The sequence below is a fragment of the Salmo salar genome, chromosome ssa15 (assembly GCF_905237065.1).
Source record: "Salmo salar chromosome ssa15, Ssal_v3.1, whole genome shotgun sequence".
NCBI lineage: Eukaryota > Metazoa > Chordata > Actinopteri > Salmoniformes > Salmonidae > Salmo > Salmo salar.
In genome coordinates, this window is record NC_059456.1 from 59,262,823 (window position 1) to 59,270,013 (window position 7,191).

Sequence of the window (7,191 nt, forward strand, 5' to 3'; positions counted from 1 at the left end):
TAAGCCGGCCTCTCTCAAAGAGAGTCCATGGTTTACAACATGGTCAATAATTGTAGCCCTTATCTCCTCAGAGACCACCGCTCTTGGTCTTCCTCTCCTTTGTCCTCCACGCATTCTCCCTCTCCCTGCCACTCTTCTTTCCCCACCAACCTGTCTTCCTTGATCCATGTTTCCAAACTAAATCATTCCGAAGCCGTCCTCTTTTGTTTGTTTGGTAACGAGACTAAAAACATGACCTTTGGGTAGGCTTTCAGCTTAAATTGCAATCAGCTTTGTTTGGAATGATTAAATATTCTGCTGAGATGTTCTATATGTTTCAATCTGGTACTTACTGTAAGTACAGTGGTGGAAAAAGTACTCAGTTGACATACAAATTTTTTGTTTGTTTAAAAAAGTTAGATTTTGATTTATCAGAGGATGCTGCAGCACCCTCAGCACCTTTACTTCTTGTGGCTATGTAATTCCTGTGGTTATGTACTTCCTGTGGCTATGCTATACATCATTGCTTCATTGCTGTCCCCAGTCCACCTGGCCGTGCTGCTGCTCCAGTTTCAACTGTTCTGCCTGCCTGCACCTGACCTGTTCACCGGACGTGCTACCTGTCCCAGACCTGCTGTTTTCAACTCTCTAGAGAGAGCAGGAGCGGTAGAGATACTCTCAATGATTGGCTATGAAAAGCCAACTCTTGAGGTGCTGACTTGTTGCACCCTCGACAACTACTGTGATTATTATTATTTGACCATGCTGGTCATTTATGAACGTCTTGGCCATGTTCTGTTATAATCTCCACCCGGCACAGTCAGAAGAGGACTGGCCACCCCTCATAGCCTGGTTCCTCTCTAGGTTTATTCCTAGGTTCTGGCCTTTCTAGGGAGTTTTTCCTAGCCACCGTGCTTCTACACCAGCATTACTTGCCGTTTGGGGTTTTAGGCTGGGTTTCTGTACAGCACTTTGAGATATCAGCTGATGTAAGAAGGGCTATATAAGGAATTTGATTTGATTTTGATTTGATCAAATTCCTTAAATTAAGCATTCCAGACGGCACAATTTCCTTGTTTATTTTTATTTAAGGACAGACAGGGGCACACTCCAACACTCAGACATAATTTACAAACGCAGTATTTGTGTTTAGTGAGTCCGCCAGGTCAGAGGGAGTATGGATGACAACGTGTTATATTGATAGGCGTTTCAATTAGACCTGTACTGTAATTAGACCATAAAAGCAGGGGTGGAAAGAGTACTGTAAAAAACTACTAGAGTAAAAGTAAAAAATAGCACATTTAAAAAGTACTCAGAACAAAAGTTACTATATTACTTCTAAAATAATTTGCTATTTCAATTTTGATGGTTATTTTTATTCTCCTTTTACAAGAATGGAAGTTCATGTGAAAAGGGTGTGGCAATTGAGTGCAAGCTTCACAAACAAATTAATATAAAAAAGAATACTTTTATATATACTACTGTATATGTAATATTGCTTACATTTGATGCTTGACAGGATAAATGTTCCATAAAACACCAGAAAATAACCAACAAGATAAGATCCAGCACAGCTGATTTTAATATTTCATATTAATCTTCACATACACAAATTTTCAAAGGAATGTTCAAAAGGCATATTTTTTGTGGAACTAACTCTCAACTCACTTCACTTCTCTGAATTTACCATTCAGTTTCAGTAGGAGCTGATTTTTGAAGTTAATTGAGTCTATCCTGGCTCGCTTTGCAGTGAAGAGTAGTCCAGTACAGCTAAAAAGAAGCTCACAGGCGGCAGATGCAGACAGGCCTGTGTTGAACTTGAGGGACAACTTCTTTATGGACGGAAACAAATGAAGTAAATCCATTTTGTCCGATGGACTAACCAGATACCCATCCAGCTCCCCTGTACCTTCTGACCGTTTGGTTGTCAGTGAAGAGATGAAATCCTCTTCATCAGATGAATGCTGCCTTAGATGCTCAGTCTCGTCCTGTGTGATTGTGTCAAGATGGTTCTTCAGGTATGCCAAACCTGTACATTGGAAACAACACAACATTCACATATTCAGTGTTTTAGCAAACTCTGTTATATGTGGCTGGCAACACAATCATATTATTGGCATTGCAATAGCTCTAACACTGACATCCCCACTTTTTATTCTCAGATACGGAGATTGATTTGAGTTGTTCAAATACATTCAGACCAGACAAATTCTCTAATGTTGAGGTGAGTCCATGTCTGGCTGTGCCCAAACATAGTTATATGCAAAGGTTATTGTCCAGCACCTGTAACGCAACTTAAATAATGAAAAAAAGAAAAACATAACAAAAAAACTGTTAAAGAAAAGACTCAAAGACCAAAAGATATCATCATATGGACAATGAGGTTAAAACCTTTTGGAGTAAAGAAATCATACCGGCTGTGATGACATCAGCTTTGTCAGTCCAAGACGTCTGGAACTTTGGCAGAAAGCTTGCACCAGCAATAAGCTGTGGCTCCTCCATCATTTCTCCAAAGCGCTTTTGGAGACCGTTCTGAATGGCTTTGATAAGGGGTAGGCACATTTGGCAAGATGCTTTCAGCCTTTGAAGTTTTGTTTTTAGTAAAAAATCCCTGGCAGCAGCCACCCCATATACGTGTTGGTCTCAGACTGTAGAATGTTCAAAGCTGAGACCAAAGGCTTCATCACTTTGCTGTACTCATTCAAGAAGGACATTTCTGCCGGGCTCAGCCTGAAAGATAAGGTAAGGTAAATGTAATACCTCTTAGAATTCTAACATTTCATGGACAATAAATATTACTGTAATAGGAAAACATTACATTGATTCAAAGAATTGCTACTCACATTTTCACTTTTAGTTCTTCACACACATTTCTTATGGCATCCTCCCCCTTCTCTTGTATGATACGTGTGATCCTCTCCACAGCCAGGTAAGTTGAGTTCCAACGTGTTTGATTTGGACAGATCAACTGCAGTTTGCGCTCATTCTCTACAACTTCAGCAGCTAAGGTTGACCGGCCTGTTTTATTCCACATGGCTTGGCATTTGGCAAAAGACCACCTGGACAACATTTTGTAGCTATCACTATTTGTTTCTGCCAACGCAGAATCTGTTGTTGCAATGAGTTTCAGCAGATGACATGCACACCGTTGATGCTGAGGGAGTTGATATTCTAGGCCACTGTCATTTTCCAGGATGGAATAGGTGTCTTGGTATTCAACCTGCTCTGCTGGCTCTTCAGCATCTGTGTCTTGGTCTGCTGACTCGACTGCCTGGCTCTGCTCACCAAAAACATTGAATGCTTTGATGAAGTTTCATCCACTGTCTGTTGTGGTTCTTACCACTTTCCCCCTGATCCTGTATGCACAATAGATGTCATCGGGGGCACATGCAAGCACATCAAATGTGTGGGAACCTCTCAATCTCTTGCAAGCAAGTGCAGCAGAACGTCTCACCAGAGTTTCTTCATCTATCCAGTGACATGTGACCCCGATGTAACTCCTTTGAAGAGCTGTCCAACAATCAGTGGTGGTGGCAACATAATTTACCCTGCCAAGGTGTGCCATAACTGTCTTCTTCATGTGATTGGCAGCTTCATGTATTCTTGAACGAACAGTAGGTCTGGAGATCACTTTGCATTGAGGATGCAAGGTGGTTACCAACTCTTTAAAAGCTGGTTGTTCGACCACAGAGAATGGCTGTTGGCCCTCACAGATCAAATGAATGACATGCTTGTCAACGGTTGCCTGTGAGACCCACCTGGCTCCTCCCACTGCCATCATTTCAGACATATTTGCTTGCTTGCAAGTTGAAGAGGTGTTTGATAGTTCCTTGGTTCCTTTGTTGTGGTTACAGAGGTGAGCATATTGTAGTTTGTTATCTTTAATGGATGTTTCCTCTGTGGACAAAATTATTGCATCAATCTGGGCAAAATGTATATAACCTGACCAGTTTGGTTTTATACAAATTAACTTAAACCAGCACATAAAGTGCAATCTGTAAGTGTATGGGCAATGACAAAAATTTTGTTTTGGCTCTGTAGTCCAGCACATTGGATTTTAAAATATATAATGACAATGTGGTTAAAGTGCAGACTGTCAGCTATAAGGTGTTTTTATTCATATCAAATAAAACATTTAGAAATTACAGCATGTTTAGAATAATGTCACTGTCCAAATACATACAGATGTTGGGGAATATTGTTCTTTCTTTTCCCCAACTATAGTTTTACCAAACATGATTTTTGGCTATTATTCAAAACTCAGTGATCCAACCAGATATAGCTAGGTGATAAGCAAGCAAAAAAAAGATTGTGCACATACCTAAAAATCCCAGGTCTCAAAATGTGTCATTTTATTTTATCTTCACAAGTTCCTTAATTTCACTTTTAGCTATCCCCAACAACTTACCTTATGGGGATGGCTAGCTACTAGTCACCATAAAGTCAATGCGGTAGTAGCCCGCATTACAGCTTATAGTTCCTTCAGCTGTGTAAAGACGTTGGTCAGGGTTAGCTTCTAACTAGCTAGCAACAGGATGAGCTAGCTAAAGTTAGCATTATGCTACAGATTGAATGCAACTGGCTAGTAGCAACACTTAGTTAGCTACATTACATAACCTACACAACAAACGCCATTCATGGCAATAACATATATTTAAAACTTTACTTTTCGTACCATTACATGTTTCCTCAAGTTTGACGCAGAGTTTTTGTAGGCGGCCACCGCCACCCTCTTTGGTACGCAGAGCTTACATTCCATAATTACACTGTCTCCTCTTCTCTGCTTGAAGCTGAAGTGTTCTTTGAGATGCGGCCAGGGATTTCCTTCCTCATGGTCTTCAGAAGACCCGGCCTCTCGCTCTGTCTCTGTGTGTGTCTCCTGAACCTGCTCAATCTCGTTAGGCTCCATTTATTTTTCAAGTTGATTAGGAAACCTTTTTTTTCAAGGCATGTAGCTACCTTTTTTTTACTGTTAGAAAATCCTGCTACCGGTCATCATTTCGTTTGCATACACAGCTGTGATTGGGCCGTTTTGGCGCGATGTGTGAAATTGAATTGTATTGATCCATCTGGTCATGTTACTTGTCACTGACAAACAAGTGATCAGTTCTAGCTGCAACAAAAGGCGCAAACTTTATGTGCTTGCCATGATGATGTGTATCCGTTATGGTTAAGGGTTAGGGAAAATAGGATTTTGCATGGGACTGAATTCTGTGTCGCCACAAGGTTAGCTGTACAAACTGTGTGTGTGTGTGTGTGTGTGTGTGTGTGTGTGTGTGTGTGTGTGTGTGTGTGTGTGTGTGTGTGTGTGTGTGTGTGTGTGTGTGTGTGTGTGTGTATGTGTGTGTACTCTATGCGTGCATACGTGTACCTGTGCCTGTCATTGGTGGTACCATAGAGCAGTGTTTCCCAACCCTGGTCCTTGAGTACCCTCAACAGTACACATTTTTATTGTATCCCTGGACAAGCACAACTGATTCAATTGTCAGCTAATCATCAAGCCCTCAATGAGTTGAATGACGTGTGCTTGTCAAGGACTAGTCTGTCAACTAAACTGTCCTGTTGGGGGTACTCGAGGACCAGGGTTGGGAAACACTGCCATAGAGTTCCTCTGGTGCAGGTAGAAGTCAGTGGGCAGCTCCCAGAGGTGAGGCTTAGACTCTAATGGCTGGTACACCTGCAGAAACTGGTCGATGGCATCCTGCCGGTCTGAAACTGAGGGGGGAGTGTAGAGGGAGAGAGACAGAGACAGAATGAGAGAAAGAAGAGACAGAAGAGAAAGGAGACAATATGCACAGGACTGAGGTGTAACAGGGAGTCAAATTGGTCTATAGTGTTGGTCAGTTGAGCCTCTGCTGTGGTCAGTCGTTTCAATGTCGATCTTAAATCAGACCTTGGTCTGAGGTGCCAATGGAAGATGAGAAATGGAAGATGAGGATAGAGAGAGAGAAAAGTAAGATGTATCATCTAATCAAACTATATCTACATGAAAAGCTCCAGGGGCTCATGAGATGAAAGCATCACTGAATGGAAAACACAATTAAAACCAGACTAGATCATGATGATGACTACACGGTTTGGGGGTGTGGCAGGTGGGTGCTGTAGAGATAATCGTTTGGTTGGTGCGGGTGCGCATGTTTGTGTGCATTTAGCGTCTATGTGTCACGTGTTGTATCATGTTGCGGTGGCGCGAGGTGTGATTGGTAAGATACACCTCCCTCTCTGCCCCGTAGCCACGTGGTAATGTACTAACGGCCATGGCGGGTAATTAGCCACTAAGCGAGGGTGTTTAGCTGCAATTACAGACTCTCACTCGCTCTCCCTGGTAATTTCTACAGGCAATTTTCAGCTGAAGATTTATTCAATAAATCAGGGTATAGGAGTTAATGTCAAACAATAGAAGTACATACGCAGGCACACGAGGCCACAAACGTCAATGAGAAGAAAATAAAAGTGTTTTTGTCACATTATTAGGGTGTGTCATCGGTGTGTGTTAATTGTACATGGGAGGCAGGTTAGGGAACTGTGTGTGTGTGTGTGTGTGTGTGTGTGTGTGTGTGTGTGTGTGTGTGTGTGTGTGTGTGTGTGTTTTTGTGTGTGTGTGTGTGTCAGCTTGTGTTCATTTAATTAAACAATACAGTTTCTCTGTGTTCTGTACATCCTCCACAGCTCCCAATGTAATTGATTACGCGTGTAGAGTACAATGTGATGTCAAGGCAATTACTGTCCTTCTCCAAATAACATTTATTTAAAGTATAAAACTGAGAAATGGAGTGAAAGCTTAAAATTGCTTAAGATTTAGCAAAACAGTGTGGAGCTGGTGTGTGTGTGCGCGAACAGTCTCTATCACGATACTTAGTCAGGGACCCTATGACATCATACAGAGAGCTCCATAACTCACGTCCAGCCAAAAGGAGATGAGGGAGGGAGGAACAGAAAGGGGTGCGACTGGGACTAAACTGGAGGAAAGAAGGTAAAAAAGGCAAAACAACTGACACAGGTGAACATGTACAAGGCTGTACATCAATTAAATCAATTTCCAAGAATGACACCTGAAGTTTCCAAGCCTCTAAAAGGCAGAATGTCATTGGGGCTTTATGACTGTTCTATTAAAAAAGGCTAAATGGTCTAGAGGTGTCATGGCCTTGGCGAAGAATTTGGAATTGAATTGAATGAATTAAGGAATATTCCCCCGTAAGAGAACATATGACT

General features: G+C 41.7%; 1 long non-coding RNA gene across 1 annotated transcript; it reads right to left on the reverse strand.

Annotated features, from left to right (window-relative positions):
- Positions 1-1,086: 1,086 nt before the first annotated feature.
- On the reverse strand, positions 1,087-6,460 carry LOC123727285 (uncharacterized). Its single transcript, XR_006759213.1, has 3 exons — positions 2,823-6,460; positions 2,394-2,709; positions 1,087-2,008 (listed from the first exon to the last, which is right to left on the reverse strand). It is a non-coding gene; the product is annotated as an uncharacterized lncRNA (long non-coding RNA).
- Positions 6,461-7,191: the final 731 nt, after the last annotated feature.